Source organism: Mandrillus leucophaeus, unplaced genomic scaffold, assembly GCF_000951045.1.
Source record: "Mandrillus leucophaeus isolate KB7577 unplaced genomic scaffold, Mleu.le_1.0 Scaffold726, whole genome shotgun sequence".
In the NCBI taxonomy this organism is placed as follows: Eukaryota; Metazoa; Chordata; class Mammalia; order Primates; family Cercopithecidae; genus Mandrillus; species Mandrillus leucophaeus.
In genome coordinates, this window is record NW_012107875.1 from 1,215,081 (window position 1) to 1,236,698 (window position 21,618).

General features: G+C 36.0%; 1 pseudogene; it reads left to right on the forward strand.

The window, feature by feature from the left end:
* The first annotated feature begins 838 nt into the window (after window positions 1-838).
* On the forward strand, window positions 839-5,453 carry LOC105528636 (annotated as a pseudogene).
* The last annotated feature ends 16,165 nt before the right edge of the window (window positions 5,454-21,618 follow it).

Genomic DNA, 21,618 nt, shown 5'->3' on the forward strand with positions numbered 1-21,618 from the left:
GAAAGGAGTGGTAACTTTTATTGCCATGGCATTTGTAAACTGGCATGGCATTGGGTGGTAGTGTCTTATGCTAATGGACAATAAGGGCAGATAGGGATATCTTTCATTGTTGTCTGCTGGTTCCTGTCAGTTTCTTCACTTGATCCTGCTGGAACCAAGAAATAAGTCCTATTGATCCTCTACCTCAATAAAATACAAGAACAACCTCTTTTTTTATACTCAAGGCACTGTAAGACAATGGCATAGTTTATATTCTCTAATGGAAAAATTAAAAACTAGAGTAGCAAAGGTAAATTCTGACCAGAGAGAGATATAGAAATTTAAAAGAAGATGACTCATTCCTATTTTATCCTTTTGTTGTAACATGTACAAGTTATTTTTTAAGATGTAACAGTTGGAACCTATACTACCTAACTCCAGGAACAATGGTGACTATTTTTTAATGTTGAAGGTAAAGGAAGAGCTATCACAAGGCAAAGATCCAAAAGGTTTCTCAGCACATGAGTTGGATCTTCCACAGACCCCTTGGGATCCAGAAGGGATCAAATCCCTCAGTTATATTTAATAGCTCCATGTAGCTTTCTTTATGACAACCACAAACAAGCAATATATTTTGTGGTTATTTAATTTGTGCCTTTCACACCTCCTCAACAATAAGCTTTATAAGAGCAGGAACCTGTTTGTTTTGGCTTACCATTTAATCCATAGTTTCTAGCAAAGGACTTAACATATAAAAGAAATCCAATAATAGTTGGTAAATAAATAAATGGCAAAAAAAAAAAAAAAAACAGATAATGGTAGTTAACATTTATTGATTCTTTCTATGCCTACAGCAACCATGGCTTATGGTCCCAAGAAGCATCTGACATTGGTTGCAACTCCAACCATTGGATTCTGGATAAACTAAGTGGTGTGTTTGCTCCTTGTCCATTTACTAATCCCCATAAGCTGAAAGAGTGTCCGGAGCTGCACGCCCCGGCCATAGCGAATAATAATTGACGATTAAAAACGCCTGAGCTTTATTCATTTCCACCTTACACCTCCTCCCTATCTTTGCCTTTTCCCCTGTATTAATACCTCATAAAAGATGGCGCTCTTCCTGCTTCTTCTTCACCCATTTTTCCCGCGCCCGCGAAAATTGCTGCCTGACAGCGCAGGCGCCACATGATGTTCGACCACGCTACCAATACCTACCTGGCCACACCCTCCGCGATGAGATCATTTTCGCCTTGGCCCAACCCCTTCCCCTCCAAGTGTATATAAGGCACTGCATTACCGCCATTAAAAGGGACTTGATCAGAGCACTGTCTTGTCTCCATTTCTCGTATCTCTTGTTCCCCAAATTCCCACCCCCTCTTCCAGGGCCTGCAGTGACGATCCCGCGGGCCGGGATAAAAGAGTCTCTCCCCATCATCATTTTTCCTAAGGAATAAATTTACATATACCCTGACAATGCTCCAACTAAGAGACACAGATTGGCAAATTAGATAAAGAGTCAAGACCCATCAGTGTGGTGCATTCAAGAGACCCATCTCACGTACTAAGACACATATAGGCTCAAAATAAAGGGATAGAGGAAGATCTACCAAGCAAATGGAAAGCAAAAAAAAAGCAGGGGTTGCAATCCTAGTCTCTGATAAAACAGACTTTAAACCAACAAAGATCAAAAGAGACAAAGAAGGCCATTACATAATGGTAAAGGGATCAATTCAACAAGAAGAGCTAACTATCCTAAATATATATGCATCCAATACAGGAGCACCCACATTCATAAACCAAGTCTTAGAGACCTAAAAGGAGACTTAGATTCTCACACAATAATAATGGGAGACTTTAACACCCCACTGTCAATATTAGACATATCAGCAAGACAGAAGGTTAACAAGGATATCCAGGACTTGAACTCAGCTCTACACCAAGCAGACCTAATAAACATCTACAGAACTCTCCACCCCAAATCAACAGAATATACATTCTTCTCAGCACCATGTTGCACTTATTCCAAAATTGACCACATAGTTAGAAGTAAAGCACTCCTCAGCAAATGTAAAACACAGAAATCACAACAAACTGTCTCTCAGACCACAGTGCAATCAAATTAGAACTCAGGATTAAGAAACTCACTCAAAATCACACAACTACATGGAAACTGAACAACCTGCTCCTGAATGACTACTGGGTAAATAACAAAATGAGGTGAGGCTGAGCGTGGTGGCTCACGCCTGTAATCCCAGCACTTTGGGAGGCCGAAGAGGGTGGATCATGGGTCAGGAGATGAAGACCATCCTGGCTAACATGGTGAAACCCTGTCTCTACTGAAAATACAAATAATATTAGCCAGGCATGTAGTCCCAGCTACTTGGAAGGCTGAGGCAGGAGAATGGAGTAAACCTGGGAGGTGGAGCTTGCAGAGAGCGCAGATCACACCACAGTACTCCAGCCTGGGCAACAAAATTAGACTCCATCAAAAAAACAAAACAAAACAAAACTAACGAAATGAAAGCAGAAATAAAGATGTTCTTTGAAACCAATGAGAACAAAGACACAATGTACCAGTATCTCTGGGACACATTTAAAGCAGTGTGTAGAGGGAAATTTATAGCACTAAATGCCCAGAAGAGAAAGCAGGAAAGATCTAAAATCGACACCCTAACTTCACAATTAAAAAAAACAGAGAAGCAAGAGGAAATACATTCAAAAGCTAGCAGAAGGCAAGAAATAACTAAGATCAAAGCAGACCTGAAGGAAATAGAGACACAAAAAACCCTTCAAAAAATCAATGAATACAGGAGCTGGTTTTTTGAAAAGATTAACAAAATAGACAGCTAGCAAGACTAATAAAGAAGAAAAGGGAGAAGAAACAAATAGATGCAATAAAAAATGATAAAGGGGATATCACCACTGATCTCACAGAAATACAAACAACCATCAGAGAATACTATTAACACTTCTACACAAATAAACTAGAAAATCTGGAACAAATGGATAAATTGCTGGACAAATACACCCTCCCAAGACTAAACCAGGAAGAAGTCGAATTGCTGAATAGACCAATAACAGGCTCTGAAATTGAGGCACTAATGAATAGCCTACCAAGCAAAAAATGTCCAGGACCAGACGGATTCACAGCCAAATTCTACCAGAGGTACAAAAAGTGGGCAAAGATATGAACAGACACTTTTCAAAAGAAGACATTTATGCAGCCAACAGACGCATGAAAAAATGCTCATCATCACTGGCCATCAGAGAAATGCAAATCAAAACCACAATGAGATACCATCTCACACCATTTAGAATGGCGATCATTAAAATGTCAGGAAACAACAGGTGCTGGAGAGGATGTGGAGAAATAGGAACACTTTTATACTGTTGGTGGGAGTTCAACCATTGTGGAAGACAGTGTGGCGATTCCTCAAGGATCTAGAACTGGAAATACCATTTGATCCCACGATCCCATTACTGGGTATATAGCCAAAAGATTATAAATCATGCCCCCATAAAGCCACATGCACACGTATGTTTATTGCGGCACTATTCACAATAGCAAAGACTTGGAACCAACCCAAATGTCCATCAATGATAGACTGGATTAAGAAAATGTGGCACATATACACCATGGAATACTATGCAGCCATAAAAAGGATGAGTTCATGTCCTTTGTAGGGACATGGATGAAACTGGAAACCATCAATCTGAGCAAACTATCACAAGGACAGAAAACCAAGCACTGCATATTCTCACTCACAGGTGGGAATTGAACAACGAGAACACGTGGACACAGGAAGGGGAACACCACACACCAGGGCCTGTCATGTAGTGGGGGGATGGAGAGGGATAGCGTTAGGAGTAATACCTAATGTAAATGACGTGTTAAATGGGGGCAGCAAACCAACACAGCACATGTATACATATGTAACAAACCTGCACGTTGTACACATGTACCCTAGAACTTAAAGCACTATAAAATAAAACAAAAAACTTAAACAAATTTACAGGAAAAGAAACAACCACATTAAAAAGTGAGGAAAGGACATGAAGAGACACTTCTCAAAAGAAGACATACATGTGGTCAACAAACATATGAAAAAAAGCTCAACATCATTGATCATCAGAGAACTGCAAATCAAAACCACAAAGATATATCATCTCACAGCAGTCAGAATGGCTAATCAAAAAGTGAAAAACAACAGATACTGGTGAGGTTGTGAAGAAAAAGGAATACATTTACACTGTTGGTGGGAATGTAAATTAGTTCGACCATTGTGGAAGACACTGTGGTGATGCCTCAAAGACCTAGAGGCAGAAATACCACTTGATGCAACAATCCCATTACTGGGTATATACCCAAAGGAATATGAATCATTCTATTATAAAGATACACTAACACATATGTTCATTGCAGGACTATTCAGAATATTAAAGGCATGGAATCAACCTAAATGCCCATCAACAATAGACTGGATAAAGAAAATATGGTATATATACACCATGGAATACTATGCAGCTATAAAAGGGAACCAGATCACATCTTTTACAGGGGCATGGGTAGCACTGGAAGCCATCATTCTCAGCAAACTAATGGAGAAACAGAAAACCAAACACTGCATGTTCTCACTTATAAGTGGGAGTTAAGTGATGAGAACACGTGGACACACACTGGAGCCTGTCGGAAGTTGGAGGATGAGAGAAAGGAGAGCTTCAGGATGAATAGCTAATGGATGCTGGCTTAATACTTAGGTGAGGAGATGATCTGTACAGCAAATCACCATGGCACACGTTTATCTGTGTAACAAATCTGCACATCCTGCACCTGTACCTCTGAACTGAAAATAAAAGTTGGGAAAAAAAAAAAAAAGGTTTGCATGCAGTGGTTCATTAAGATCAATGGCAAGGTCTGAACTAATGTAACCTATCCTGCTGTCATCAGCACTGACAAGACTGAAGAAAATTTTGTCTGTTGTATGACACCAAAGGTCACTTTGCTGTTCATCATATCACACCTGAGGAGGCCAAGTACAAGTTGTGCAAAGTGAGAAAAATATTTGTGGTCACAAAAGGAATCCCTCATCTGGTGATTCGTGATGCTCACACCATCTGCTACTTGGATCTACTCATCAAGGTAAATGACACCATTCAAATTGATTTAGAGACTGGCAAGATTACGGATTGCATCAAGTTCAACAGTGGTAACCAGTTGACACTGGTATCCTGTGACTGGAGATGCTACCTTGGGAAGAATTGGTGTGGTCACAAACAGAGAGAAACATTCTAGATCTTTTGATGTGGTGAATGTGAAAGATGCCAGTGGCAACAGCTTTGCCATCCACCTCTCAAACATTTTTGTTTTTTGACAAGGGCAACAAAGCATGGATTTCTCTTCCCCAATGAAAGGGTGTCCACCTCACCATTGCTGAAGAGAGACAAAACTGATGGCCAAACAGAGCAGTGGGTGAAATGGTCTCTAGACAAATTAGAAAGATCTTAAAGTTACTTAAAGTTAATACAGCATGAATAAAAAAAATTATTGAAAGTTTCCTACACACTAGACACTGTACTGGGCATTTCACATGCAGCTGAATGATAAAACAGACGCCTCAGTATCCTCCTTGCTTAGAGGATGAGATAGGCTAGGTCACTTGACCAAGGTCACTCAACTAGAAAGGTGCAGAGTTGGAGAGGTTCAAAAGTTAGTCTTGACTACCCTGGATGCATGCTCTATGCACTCTGTTCTTTGTTCTTCCTGTTTTTCATCTCATCTTATTGGCTGAGTAGTCCCTCTTCTACTGCAACAGCACATTATAGAAAAGAATAATGGTTGGATTTCATAAATAGTATGCACATCAAGAAAAGTGATTTCAAGCTGTAATGTAGGTTCTTTCTTAACTATGACTTCAATCCTTAGCAGTGAGGAGAAAAACTCAACCTATCTGACATTCTCTCTAAGAACCTAAGGCCACAGATACATTGTAGAACACTGGCACAGGAATTTCTGACAAAGAAAGGACAGATGAGTGTGTCCATAAGTATTAACACCTAAGTGTAAAGAGTAAAAACAACACTCTGAAACCAAGAACCGCTCCAAAAGGAGTAAAGCTTGCAACTATAAAAGGGTAACACTGGGAAGGTCCTCTCTCTCCTGCAGTTTGTTTACCAGGCTCAGTGTTTATAGAAATATGGTCATCCCAGGCCTAATAATATTTACATTACAATTTTTTTATTGTTTAAATAACACTTTGTGACAGGGGTTTTCAACTTTAGTAGTATTGACATTTGAGACTGAATAACTCTGTTGTGGGGGATGAGGGCTGTCCTATGCATTGCAAGATGGTTAACAACAACCTTTAGCCACTAGATGCCTGTAACACTCCCTTAATTGAGACAATCAAAATGCTTCCAAACATTGCCAAATATTCCCTAGGGGAGCAAAATTGTTTCTGGTTAAGAACTAATGCATCTGGGGAAATTTATACCAATTATTTTTTTTTTTTGAGAGAGAGAGTCTCACTCTGTCGCCCAGGCTGGAGTGCGGTGGTGTGATCTCAGTTCACTGCAACCTCTGCCTCCAGGTTCAAGTGATTCTCATGCCTCAGCCTCCTAAGAGGCTGAGATTACAGGTGCCTGTCCCCACTCCCAGCTAATTTTAATATTTTAGTAGAGACAGGGTTTCACCATGTTGGTCAGGCTGGTCTCAAGCTCCTGACCTCAAAAGATCTGCCCGCCTCAGCCTCAAAATTCTATGTCTAGAAGAGACAGGGAAATATGATTGAAAGGAGAAACAATGTGTAACTGATTATACAGATTAATAAAGTAAGGGGAAAATAGGGACCTTTGAGTGAGTGTGGATAATGTGTTTTACTAGTTATGGTACTTTGTAAATACATGCTCATAATTTGCCTTCACGGTTTTTTGGTCTATTTAGACTATTGTTCTTCAAGATTTCAGGACAATAGATTACTATGTCCTAATATCCCTCTAAAAAGGTATAAACAAATATTTATATCCTTCTCTATTCCAAAGAGAAAGACAGTAATTTTTTATACATGACATCATTCTATGAACATTATATTTGTAAGTACCATTATCAAGAAATACACCTTGATTGAATATATTTCTAGCTATAAATAGCAGTTTAATAGAAGATGAAGTTGAAGCAGTACTTGGAGAAACTGTTTCTCTCTGCCTCTCTCTCTCTCTCTTTCTCTCTCTCTCTCTCTCTCTCTCACACACACACACACACACACAGATCTTTTCAACTTGCCAAAATAACTACATTTCTCCAATACATAATCCTCCTTATCTCAAATTTAAAACTAGTTTGTTAGCTCCTGACAATTTTTCCATGTCAGCAGCTACCTAATGTTTTTAAACAAAAATCAATATATTACCAGCTCTACACAACTTGATGTGTCTCTTTCACTCATATTCAAATATGTAAACTTTTTTTCTCATCCTAAGGTTTTATTAGTTTTGCTTCAACTCTGCTCTTTCTTCCTTTGTGCCCTATTTCTTTTCTTATTTTATTTCTTGCATCCTTCTTTATTCCCTGACAAAAGGAAGATTATCATTCCTGACTTAAGCACTCATGACCTGCTGGCACCAACAGCTACACCCGATTTAAGTAGGGCCTTGGGCAGCAATGTCACCTTTGCGAGGAGGCACATATACCGAAGCTGCACCGTAGTCCTTGAAAGGAGTACCAAATTTGAACTGGGGCAACCTGGGCTGCTCTCTTCTGTACCCTAATGCAATTCATCGCTGCCAGCATGATTTCAACAAGAGTATGAAGAGAACAATATGCCTTGGAGTGTCCCCTGCTTCCCCTGGCTTTATGCTTTTATTTTCAAAAACTGTAGAAGCCCCCAGCTATATCAGAGCTTCTGTGGACCCTTATAAACTGAAATAAATTACTTTTTCTCTCTAACACCTGTCTTTGATGAAAGGTTATGCTTTGTTTATTTTCATTTCTGAAGACTCCTACTGCTAGCGTCAGTGAGTCAGAAATAAATGTACCCAAATAAAACGTTTTACTGTGAATGCTTGCTAGATTCCTGTTCTATTCCTGTGATCGTGTTGCCCTCTAGTGTTCAGCACACTGATACCGTCTCTGACATTTATTTGTATCTTCTTACCAAGATTTCTTAATGGGTTTGCCTCTTCTATTAGTGAAATTTGATAAGAAGTCTATGCTCAGCAATAAATAAATAATTGTATTTTAATTAAAGAACTTAACATAAGAATTAAGGTTTAGGAAATTTTAAAGATATGAATACTTAAAATAGATACAAGCATTTTTAATTGTCATCATATTGAAGCATCTCAAACTGGACACGGACCAAAACCAAACTCCATACTCCTCGTCTCCAGCCTTCCATTTGTTCAGACTAAAGGCTTTGAGCTAATCTTGACCTCTTTCTTCCTCTCATCCTACATATCCATGAGAAAACCTGTGCGTTCTCCTACTGAATAAATTGGAATACACCCTTGCCATCACTACCTTGACTAAGACGTGAGTTCTCTCACTAGCGTTAGGGTGACAACCTTCTCACTGGTCTCCCTAAGGCCATGGCTCTCCCGCCACATGGAGTCTCTAAGCCTCACCAGTCACTGTAGTTCTTTAGAAATGGAAAGCAGATTGCGGCATGACTGCTCAAAACTTCAAATTGCTTTCCACACCTCTCAGAGAAAAGACTGAAGTCTGTAATTTGGCCTACAATCCCTCTCTGACCTGCCTCCACAACCCATTTCTCTGACCTCCTCTTTCACAACATACACACTCTCTCTTTTAGTTTAGTTTGTTTGTTTGTTGTTGGGGGTTTTTAATTTAACGAATTAATTTTTTTATTTAGAGCCCAAGGCTTACTCTATCACCCAGGCTAGAGTGCAGTGGCACAATCTCGGCTCACTGCAGCCTCCGCCTTCCGAGTTCAAGCGATTCTCCCACCTCAGCCTCCCGAGTAGCTGGGACTACAGGTGCCAGCCACCACACCTGGCTAAGTTTTGTATTTTTAGTAGAGACAGGGTTTCACCATATTGGTCAGGCTGGTCTCGAACTCCTGACCTCAGGTAATTCAACCGCCTCAGCTTCCCAAAGGGCTGGGATTGCAGGAGTGAGCCACTGTGCCTGGCCTGCTGTTCCCTCTTACTCAGAATGTGTTGACCCTAGGTATACCTAGGAATGCTATACCTAGAAATACTACTAGGCATACCTGTATAATTTTCTTCCTCACTTCCTTCACAGGACTCCTTTCAAAATGTTGTAAGTGAGCTCCCTTACCCATCATAAAACAGCAAACTCCACGCCATCCCCCACTGATATGGTTTGACTGTGTCCCCACCCAAATCTCATCTTGAATTGTAGTTCCCATAATCCCCACATGTCCTAGGAGGGACCCTGTGAGAAGTGATTGGGGTACAATTGCTTCCATAACCCAGGTACTGAGCACAGTACTCAATAGTTTTTCAATCCTTGTCTACCTTCCCTCTTCACTCTTCTAGTAGTCCCTAGTATCTGTTATTGCTATGTTTATCTCCATGAAAACCCAATGTTTAGCTCCCACTTATTAGTGAGAACATATGGTATTTGGTTTTCTGTTTCTTCATTGATTGACTTAGGATGATGGTCTCCTGGTGAATCCATGTTGCTGCAAAGGGCATGATTTCATTCTTTTTATGGCTGTATAGTATTCAGTGGTGTATATGCACCATATTTTCTTTCTCCAATCCACCATTAATGGTCACCTAGTTTGATTTCATGTCTTTGCTATTGCGAATAGTGCTGTGATGAACATAAAAGGGCATGTGTCTTTTTGGTAGAACGATTTTCTTTTGGATATATACCCAGTAATGGGATTGCTGGGTTGAGTGGTAGTTCTGTTTTAAGTTCTTTGAGAAATCTCCAAACTGTTTTGCATAGTATCAGGACTAACTTACATTCCCACCAACAGTGTTTAAGAGCTCCCTTTTCTCTGTAGCCTCACCAGCATCTGTTGCTTTTTGACTTTTTAATAGTAGCCACTCAGACTGACCTGAGATTATATCTCATAAGAGTTTTGATTTCCATTTTCCTAATGATTACTGATGTGAAACATTTTTCATGTTTTTTGACCCATGCTTGTCTTCTTTCAAGAAATGTCTATTCGTGTATTTTGCCTACTTATCTTTGTCTACAATTTTAAATGGGGTTATTTGTCTTTTGCTTGTTGATTTAAGTTCTTTATGAATTCTGGATATTAGGCCTTTGTTGGAGGCATAGTTTGCAAGCATTTTCTCCAATTCTGTATATTGTCTGTTTACTCTGTTGATAGTTTGTTTTGCTGTGTAGAAGCTCTTTAGTATAATTATCCCACCTGGTTTTTGGTTTTCCTTCGATTGCTTTTGAGGACTTGGTCATAGTTTCTTTCCCAAGACCAATGTCCACAATGGTGTTTGCTAGGTTTTCTTCTAGGATTCTTATAGTTTCAGGTCTTACATTTAAATCTTTCAACCATCTTTAGTTAATTTTTTACATGCTAAAAACTAGAAGTCTAATTTCATTCTTCTGCATATGGCTAGCCAGCTATCCCAGTACCATTTATTGAATAGGGAGTCCTATCCCCATTGTTTATTTTTGTCAAAGATTAGAGAATTTATGGATTCTCTATTCTGCTTCTTTGTTCTATGTGTCTGTTTTTGTATCAGTACCATGCTGTTTTGGTTACTGTAGCCTTATAGTATAGTTTGAAGTCAGGTAATATTACGCCTCTGGCTTTGTTCTTTTTTCCTAGGATTTCTTCAGCTGGTCAGGTTCCACAGCTCCATATGAATTTTAGAACAGTTTTTTCTAGTTCTGTGAAAAATGACATTAGTAGCTTGATTAGGAATGGGGTTGAATGTGTAGATTGTTTTGGGTAGTATGGTCATTTTAATGATATTCTTTCAATCCATGATCATAAAATGGTTTCCATTTTTTTCTGTCATTTAAAATTTCTTTCAGCAGGGTTTTGTAGTTCTCCTTCTAGAGACCTTTCACCTTCATGGTTAGATGTATTTCTAGGTTTTTGTTGTTGTTGTTGTTGTTTTGTTTTGTTTTTTGCAGTGATTGTAAATGGGATTGCATTCTTGAATTGGCACTCAGTTTGAACATTGTTGGATGTATAGAAATGCAACTGATTTTTGTACATTGATTTTGTATCCTGAAACTTTATGGAAGTTATTTATCTGTCCCAGATATTTTTGTTAGAGTTTTTAGGGATTTCTACATATAGAATTATATTGTCAGCAAGAGATCGTTTGACTTCTTCTGTTCCTATTCAGATGCCTTTTCTTTCTTTCTCTTTCCTGAGTGCTCTGGCAAGGATTTTCACCATTATGTTGAATGGGAGTTGTGAGAATGGACATCTTTACCTGTTTCAGTTCTCAAGGGTATTATTTCCAGTTTTTGCCTGTCAATATTATTTCCAGTTGGCTGTGGGTTTGTCAGAGATGGCTCTGATTATTTTGAGGTATGTTTCTTTAATCCCTAGTTTCTTGAAGGTTTTTGTCACAAAGGGATGTCGGATTTCATCGAAAACTTTTTCTGCATCTATTTAGATAATTGTATGGTTTTTGTTTTAAATTCTGTTTATGGAGTCAATCACATTTACCGATTTTTGTATGTTGACCAGCCTTGCATTCCAGGACTGAAGTCTAGTTGATCATGTTGAATTAACTTTGTCATGTGCTTCTGGATTCAGTTTGCTAGATTTTTTGAGGATGTTTTTGTCTATGTTTGTTAGAGATATTGGCCTAATATAGTAGTTTTCTTTCTTCGTTTGTCTTTGCTGGGGTTTAGTATCAAAGTGATGCTGGCTTCATAGAACGAGCTCAGGAGGAGTCTTACTCCTCTATTTTTAAGAATAGTTTCAGTAGAATTAGTACCAGCTCTTCTTTGTATAGCTGGTAGAATTCAGCTATGAATCCATCTATCTGGCCCAATTCCCTCCTTTTACAACCAACAGTGAACTCATTCAAATCCTGTGACCAACTTGCCCACTTTAAAGAGATCCCATTGTCAATGGTGGAGCATCTTTTACTTTGAAAAATGATCTTAGTTGCGTCATCTTGCTTCTGTGAATTGGAAAGCATCAACATGGAAATGTGAACTCTCCATGATTTATACTATTTTGAAAAAACAGAGGAAATAATAAGTACTTAGGAGACTACTTAGGTTAAGAACTTATATTCAATGAGAGGTTTACGTTCAGAATGGAGCCTAGCACTTATCAGCAACTTACTTGAGCAAGTTTGTGAACAATTTGGAGCTGCAATTTTCTCGTGTGTAAAATGAGAAGGCAAAATTAGTGCATATTGGAAAGGGTAAGATGAGAGGTAAATTCAATAATACTGTATATATTATTCACTTAGCATATTCCTGCTTTGGAATAAGCACTCTATAAAGGTTTACTGTTGCTACTGGTATTGGCACTCTTATTCTTTGCAGAATCACAATCAACATAAAACATGTCTTTCAATGAAATATAATGTTAGCTGGACATATCTAATTTTCATTAATATAGCATTATGGAATTTATTATGGTTTAACTTTTAACTTTAGGAAACACTGAGACTTGGTGATTATATGATTTAATTTCCGTATCTCCTTAAAATTCATTTTGTTTAATTTTCTGATAGACTGTGAGCTTGTTGACATCTGAGTCTCCTTTGACTCAAGAAATCTTTATTCATTGTCTGCTATGTGATAGACATCATTTCAGGTTTAGAGAAATCAAAACTGAACTAAACTAAAGTCTTTGCCTTCATGAGACTATGACACTTGAGGATAAAATTTGACAATAAACAAATACATATACAATATATATAAATATAGTTGGAGGGATAACTCCAATATCTTGAGTAGAAATTGGTTCAGAATAAGCATTCGGTTAATTGAAATAAAATTTAAGTTGATTATTTTAAATTATGTCATTGTAATGTGGAGAATATGCAAAGATGTGCTGGAGTGAGCTTTTTCCAGCTCAGAAAAGCCAATTGTGTGCATTTATTCCCAATTTTGAGATCACTGACTTCACCTTAGTAGCTTTAAAACAGTCACTGCAGGAGATTTTTACACTATGGAAATTAGCAATGCTACACACAGGGTCTGCTTTTTCTAAGGACCATTTTTTTAAGCATTTTCCAGCACGTCACTGAATAAAGTCTGGCAAGGAGCAAATTCTGAATTTTATGCACTTCTGAAAATAAATAATCCTTAACATATTATATAAGTAAATTAACACATATTAATGTAATAGTACATGAAAATATTACATTAATAAATTTCAGAGAGCCAAATTTATAAATTATATAACACAATGTTAGTATGAAGATGATCCAGAAAGTGCATACTTATGTAAATGAATACTTTCTTCCCATTAATAGCAATCTTTTGATTATGTAGGCCCAGGAAAGAAGCATAATGTGGATAATGCAGACCATTAACTAACTAATAAATATTTGTATTTAATTTAAAATATCTTTTTTTGATAAAAGTTTGTGTTTCTGTTAGAATTTACTCAGTATGTTGTTAAGCAATTTATTTCCTTTAAACATAATAACCCACCAGCTATGGAGGAAAAAGAGAAACTTCTGGGTGTCAGGAGAAAGCAAATTTAAAATTATTTTCCTGTGGATAAACCATGAAAATCATTTAGTCGACTATAAGCAGAGCTACAATGCTCTGGGCTAGAAATTTCCCAAGGCTGCATGCCTTGAGAGTATACATTATTAAATCATAATTTTTTGAAAAAGGAAAACATATTTGAAATTCTGCTACAACCTGTGTTTTATTGTTTAATTTTTGGTGGTGTATCAAATTTATTTTGTTCTTTTATGTTTTAGAAATGCGTTTCTATTAAAATATTAGATATAGATTTGATTCTGAATCAAAAATGTAAGAAAGGGAAAAATTAATGCATTCTCAGCCATCAGGGAATCCCATGTACAAGGAGCAAGCGAGTGTGAGAATTACTAATCTGTTCTCAAAAACATCTTCGAACTGTATTTCCAACCCATGCCCCAGCAGAAACATACAGGTCTTACTTATATTTAGTTCCTGTCTAATATTAGGCAAATGAAATATTAGATTATGTCCTAAAAGCACAATCATATTAATTCTATTATGTTGATCAGTAAGTGATAATAACCTGTCAAATATTTTTCAATAATAATATATGGGTACCATTTACTGAAAACCACCCTCTAGCTAGGCACAACTCTTGGTACTTAATATACTATCTCCAATCCCCGTAACAACCTTATCAGAAAATTATTATTATAAATGAGGAAATTAATGTTCAGAGAGGTTAAGTATTTCCTCCAAGATCAAACAACTAACAAATAGCAAAATGAGGACCCTTAAAAAGGCCATTTTGGCTTAAAAGTTCATGGAAGTTTACTGAATTTATTGGCAATTATCCAACCTTCTGCTAATCGCCCTTAATTTGTTCTATGGCAATCTTTTCCCTGGGGGAAAAGAACATAAACATATCCTGGCAATAGGGGCATTATCTTCATGAACAGGACCATCTAGCAAAGCCAACTCAAAGCACATTAAATTGGAGCCCAGAGTTCTGCCTGCCTTGCTGTGTATAATCTCTTTTGATTAACTTACAAATGGCACAAATTGTCCTTTTGAGTTTATGCCAGGAGTGAAGTAGAAGTTGTGGCTTTTATTTTTGCCAGGCAGTTGAGGTTTCAATTTGTGGCAAACTAAGTGTAAGTAAAAGGAAACTGTTGAGCTAGAACTTTCATTTCCATGTCAAATGGCAGTTTATGGTAAAAGGAGCCAAAAAGCGTTTTCAAATAAATAGCTGTCTTTAGTAAACTTTTCTTAAAGATAACATAGACATATTCCAAAATTAGAGTTAAAAACAAGCTATTTGGGTCACTCAAGTAAATTGAAGAAAAGAGAATTTAGGTACAAATTTATAATCATTGTACTGATAGCTAAGTTATGTACAACCAAGAATAATGACTTAAGTAAGAAGATAAATATCATGAAAACACAGCCCATAAGTGATAAAAGTCAGAGGAATAGTGCTTAATTTCTTAGAAACATGTCCTTGTTTATTTGGAAAGTGTATTTAGGGGGTTCTACGTGACTTTAGGACTGGAATATGTTGGCCTCTCTGTTGCCTTTCTTTTCTGTACTCATATATTGGGAAGCATAACAATAATTTAATTCAGTGGTATGCTTCTAAATTTGCTATAATTCATGTATACATTCAACATATTATTTTTGTAAATGTTAAAATTCCGCCCGTGACATTTGAGTGCTTGATTTACCTGAAATTTACCTTTATGTGTGAGATTACAGATTCATTTTCACTTTTTTTCTATATGGATACCCATTTCCCCAACATATTTATTTATGTTTTTATTTATTACTTTTAATCAACACATACTAATCATACATATTTATGGAGTACCGTGTAATGTTTTGATACATGTATATAATGTGTAATGACAAAAATCTGAGTAATTAGCATATTCAACACCTAAATTTATCATTTCTTAATGTTGAGAAGAATCAAAATCCATTCTTTCAACTATTTGAAAAATGTACAATAAATCATTTATTGTAATCACCCTACAGTACAATAGAACATTAGAACTTAGTTCTCCTATCTAGCGGTACTTTTGCAACCATGAACCAACCTCTGGCTGTCTCCCCTCTCCCCAACCTTCCAACCCTCCAGTAACCACTATTCTACTCTCTACTTCCATGAGATCAACTTTTTGTGCCTCCACGTATAAGTGAGAACATGCAATGTTTACCTTTCTGTGCCTCTCTTATTTCACTTAATATAATGTCCTCCAAGCTCATCCATGATGCTGCAAATGACAGAATTTCTCTCCTTTTTACTGCTAAGTAGTGTTATATTATGTATATATACCACATTTTCTTTATCCATCTGTTGACGGACACTCGGGTTGATTCCATATCTTGGCTGTTGTAAATACTGCTACAATAAACATGGAGTACAGATACCAATACAATGTACTGATTTTTTACCTTTTTAGATATATACCCTTTACTAGCTTTCCTGGATCATATGGTAGTTTGGTTTTTAGGAATCTCCATAATGTTTTCCATAATGGTTGTACCAACTTACATTCCCATCAACAGTGTATAACAGTTCCCGTTTCTCTGAATCCTCACAAGCATTTGCTATTTTTTGTCTTTTTTATAATGACCATTCTAAGATGAGACGATATCTCATTGTAGTTTTGACTTGCATTTTCCTGATGATTAGTGATGTTTAGCATTTTTCCCTATATCTGTTGGTCATTTGCATGTGTTATTTTGTGAGATGTTTATTCAACTTATTTGCCCATTTTTTAATTGGAATATTTGGGTTATTTTTTTCCTATTGAGCTGTTTGAGTTCCTTGTATATTCTCAATATTAATCCTTACTGGATAAATAATTTGCAAATATTTTCTCCCATTCTGCAGGTTGCCTCTTCATTCTGTCATTGTTTCCTTTACTCCGCAGAAGGCTTTTAGTTTGATATAATTCCAATTATTTGTTTTTCTACTTTTGTTTCCTGTGCTTTTAAGGTTTTCTCCATAAAATGTTTGCCCAGACCAATTTCCTGAAGTATTTCTTCTACAGTTTCTTCCAGTAGTTTCATAATTTCTGATCTAACATTTAAATCTTTACTCCACTTTGGTTTGATTTTCATATATAGTGAGAGATGGGGATCTAGTTTTATTTTTCTGTAGATAGACATTCAGTTTGCCCATTTCCATTTATTGAAGACACTGTGCTCTACCCAGAGAATGTTTTTGGCAACTCTCTTTAAAATCAATTGGCTGTAAAAATATGGATTTATTTCTTGCTTCACTATTCTGTTCTATTTGTCTTTGTCTAATATATTTATTTAATAATATTTCCATTTTTTTACTGATCTGTAATACCACCTCTTTCATGTATCAGTTTACATAGATATATAAGTTTATTTTCTGGGGTCTCTACTCTCTTCCATTTTGCCTCAAATATGATGACAATCCCAACACTATACTGTAACAAATATTAAATATAGCTCTATAATATTAGATAGCTTTAGGATAAATATTGATATTTGATAAGGCAACTCTCCATACATCACTCTTCTTTGTTAGTAGTGTCTTGAATATTCTAAAGACTTTGGAATTTCATATTAATTTTAGAATAAGCTCATCAAGCTTTGTGAACAGAAAAAAAAAGTGTTAGAATTTTGATGGACGTGACATTGAATAAGTCAAGTTGCAGATAATTGACATTTTTAATATATTGTGTCTGTCTATCCATGAACATGGTATGGCACTCCATTTATTTGTTTGTTAACTTCTATTAAAGTTTTATAGATTCTGCACAAAACTTTTGCACTTTTTTGTTAGTTTTATTCTTAAGTGCCTTATATTTTTGTTGCATTTATAAATGTATTCTTTTTTGCCTAAGTTGCTAGTTCTAAACATGTTAGTATATAAGAAATACAATTGACTTATGTATATCAAGCTTATATGCAGAATGAGCTCATCACTCTTGATAAATCTAATTTGTCCACAAATACTTGGGGATTTCTATATAGATAATTATGTCACCTAAAAAAATGCCATTTCTTTTCTTAATTCCAATTATTATAGGTTTTATTACTTCTTTCTCATCTTGACAGTAAGCCCCATTGTTTTGATCTTCAACTTATAGGAATTTTGTTAGAATTCATGATTATTTGTTGTGGAATTTTATAGATGTCATTCATCAGTTTAAGGGAGATAAAGAGTTTAAGCACGATGGCATTCATTAGTTTAAGGGAGATTATTTATATTCCTAGGTTGCTAGTTAGCTGCATTCCCAAAATTTTGATATGTAGAACTCTTAACGTTTATTACTAAGAATATTTTAATTTTTATTGCTTCCTTCTTTGACTCACAAACTATTTAGAAATATGCCTTTTAATTATCACTTAAGTGGATATCTTTATTCATTTTTTGTGGAATCTTACAAAATTGTATTATCACAAAATATGTCGTACATATAAAAATATTCTTTGAAATTTGTTGAGACTTGCTTTATGGTCAAATTTGTGGTCAGTTTTCATAAATGGTGAATTTGTGCTTTTGAAAAATGTAAGCTCTCCAGCTCTTGAACGTAGTAGTTGTATAGTTTGCTATTGCTGTGTAACAGATTGCCATAAACTTAGCTACTTTAAAAAAAAAAATTGATTTTTTAGCTCATAGTATGGTTCTCGGCAGAGGTCCATGGTATGTCAAAATTGTCTGAGCTGTGTCTTAGCACAGTTGTATTAATTTCTGGAGAATTTAAGGAAGAATCTGCTTCCATGTTCACTCTTATTGTTGACTGAATTCAATTCTTGTTGTTGTAGGGCTGAAGTCTCCATTTTTTTTTGTTGGTTGTCAACTGGATGCCACTCTTAGCTCTGAAATATCACCTACATTACTTGTCATGTGGCTCCTTCCATCTTTAAAGCCAGCAACAGAATCTCCCTTGCACTATTTCCCTTTTGTGATGCTAGTTTCATTCTTCAAGATAAAAACTCAGAACCTCCTAAATGCCTATTTGATTAGATTGTATCCACCAAGGGTAATATCCCTTTCTTAAAATCAAAAGTGCTATATATCAGAATTTAATCATGGGAAAGATATTCCATCATATGCACAGTCCTGGGGCTTTACAGTTCATGTATACCATGGGTGGAAGTAGGAAGCCTGGAGAACATCTTAGAATTCTGCTTACAACACTAGCCTATGTATCATTAGGTCAAGCTTGTTAATTGGTTGTATTCTTTTATATCTTTATTTAATGTGTACTTGATCAATCAATTGCTGAGTGTGGTGTTTATGTCGTTCACTATGATAATGGTGAAAGATTAATATCTACTTATAGTTCTGTCCATTTCTATTTTTATATATGTTTAAATTTATTGTTAGGTACATAGGAACAGCATTGTTTGTGCTTGATGAACAGAAACTTTTATGTTTCATAGTCATGTTTTTCTGTCATAATGGTCTTGTACATTACATTAATACAGCAATATTAGCTTTTTTTCATTAGTAGTCACCAATATATATTTTTCTATCATTTTTTCTGTCAAACATTCTGTGTTTGGAAGTTTTACATGGGTCTCCTTTAAATATCATACTGCTGGATATAAAAATATTTATCCATTATAATTTGCCCCAGTTACATGATAGTTACTAATACATTTTATTTTTGCTACTTTATTTTGTGCTTTTCATACAACCTTTTCTTTATTTTTTATTTCTTTTTTATTCCATGTTATTCTTTCTACCAATTTAGCAGTAATATGATATGACTTCTGTTTTCTTACAGTTGTCCTATAAATGTTGGCATGCATGGTTAATTTAACAACATCAAAATTATATCTTACCCTTCAGGCTCACTGTGTATAGCTACAAGGCAGCACGTTGTGTTTGGATTATGATCTATTTCCCCTTGAATGCATACAGCATAATCCACACACCCTTGCATGTTCAACTATACAAAGAACTCAAGTTGCCTTAACTCTGGTCACCTATTGTTATAACTTGCATGTAAATGGTCTGAGATTTTAATTCTACCTTTTTTTTTAACTTACAAATTAGAAAGTATTATTGTTGCTTTATATAATATTGTTTTGTTAAATTAAACCACATGTTATGTTCACTGGTAACAATTCCCTATGCCTTTCAGATTGTTTTTGTAAATCACTTTTCTTTTTCCAGAAGAATATAATTCAGAAGTAACTTTAGATTTTGATTTGGGGAAAAGAAAAAATCTCAGTTTAGATTTTTCTAACAGGTTTTAATTTCTATTAAATTTTTGAAAAGTGATTGGTAATTTTTCTAGATTGCTTATTATTATTAGTAGTAGTAGTAGTATTTTTGAGATGGAGTCTCACTCTGTTGCCCAGGCTGGAGTGCAGTGGCCAGATCTCAGCTCACTGCAAGCTCCGCCTCCTGGGTTTACGCCATTCTCCTGCCTCAGCCTCCCAAGTAGCTGGGACTACAGGCGTCCGCAACCTCTCCCGGCTAGCTTTTTTGTATTTTTTTAGTAGAGATGGGGTTTCACCATGTTAGCCAGGATGGTCTCCATCTCCTGACCTCGTGATCCACCCGTCTTGGCCTCCCAAAGTGCTGGGATTACAGGCTTTAGATTGCTAATTATTTAAGTATATTGATTATTCCATTATTATCTGGCTTTGTTGCTCTTGAGAGTAAATATCAGCATAATATTTCTTTCTTTGTAGTTAAAGTCTTTTCTCTCTGCTTAAGATGATATTTTTGGTGTACTGCTGTTTAAAGACAGAGAGTACAGGTAAGAGTTTCTGTTTGTTTCTTTTTTATTTTTTGATCCACAGGGCTTTCTATGTCTGAGGATGGTGTTTTTTCCAACAATTTTTGCAACCATTTTCCTTATCATATCTTTTCCATTTTCTCTATTGTCTTATCTAGAAGACACAGGTTGACACTCTTACTCCATTCTCCGTCTGTCTTTACTTTTTTTTTATAATTTTCATTTTTAGTCTGTGATACATGAGAGCAAATTTATTCAAATACAGTCTTCAACATGTACTCTTTTCAGTAGCATATCTAATCTTTTTACCCAATCTTTTATTATCACACCTATGTTATTCCTACTATTTTATTTTCACTTTAAATTTTCTATATGGTTTCTTTTCAAATATTTCTAGTCAATGTTAATAGTCTTTTATCAATTCTTTATGTTTTCAATGCATTCTTTACCTTTTAATTACTTTTTGCAGGTCTGATTCTGTCATTTGTTGCTACTCTTGACTCAATGGCTATTTCTATATGTTTAGTGCTGGAGGGTGGGTTATATGTTTATGTTATTTGGAACTTTATCTTCGGTGATTCCTTGAAGCCTAAGTTTAGAAGTCAGAGACTACAAATTATTTACTTTTGCTTCATCCAGGTACCTGGAGGCAAGATCAATTTCAGGACACTTAATACTACATTTTAGGCTTGAAGTTTGTTAGGACATCCTGATCATGTGAATTAAGCTCAAAATTCACCTGAAAAAGTTAAAATCTTTAGAAATGCTAGGAGAAGAAGATATATACTAACACTGCCTCTGTCTGCAAAGTAAGGGTTCATTTTCTAATTCCCTCCTTTGTAGTTCACCATTAACGGGTCCTGGCATTTTGTGACCCCCAACTCTGGTCATGCCCTAAACTTTGTCTCTTATTCACCTATTCCTGGACCATTGAAGTTAACAATCTATGGCAGAGACGTATAAATACCTGAGGACAAACACCAGCTCTAATTCTTCTTACTCTTCTGGATTCTCTCTTTGTCATTGTAGCCTCTGAGGCAATCCGTTTTCTCCCTAGCCTGTTCTGATATACACTGAAAAAAAATGCTTTTGTTGTATATTGTTTTGTTTCTAAATATGACATAGTTGGGTGTGTTATTCCAGAAAAAAAAATCTCTGAATATATAGTTTACCATACTTCTGGAAACTGAAATCTCATATTTTCATTCTTTACAACTGTTTTTTTCATATCAGCTACAAGTTACCAGGTAGTTAGCTATTATGTGCCAGGCACTAAGTTTTTTTTTTTTTTCTCTCTCTCTC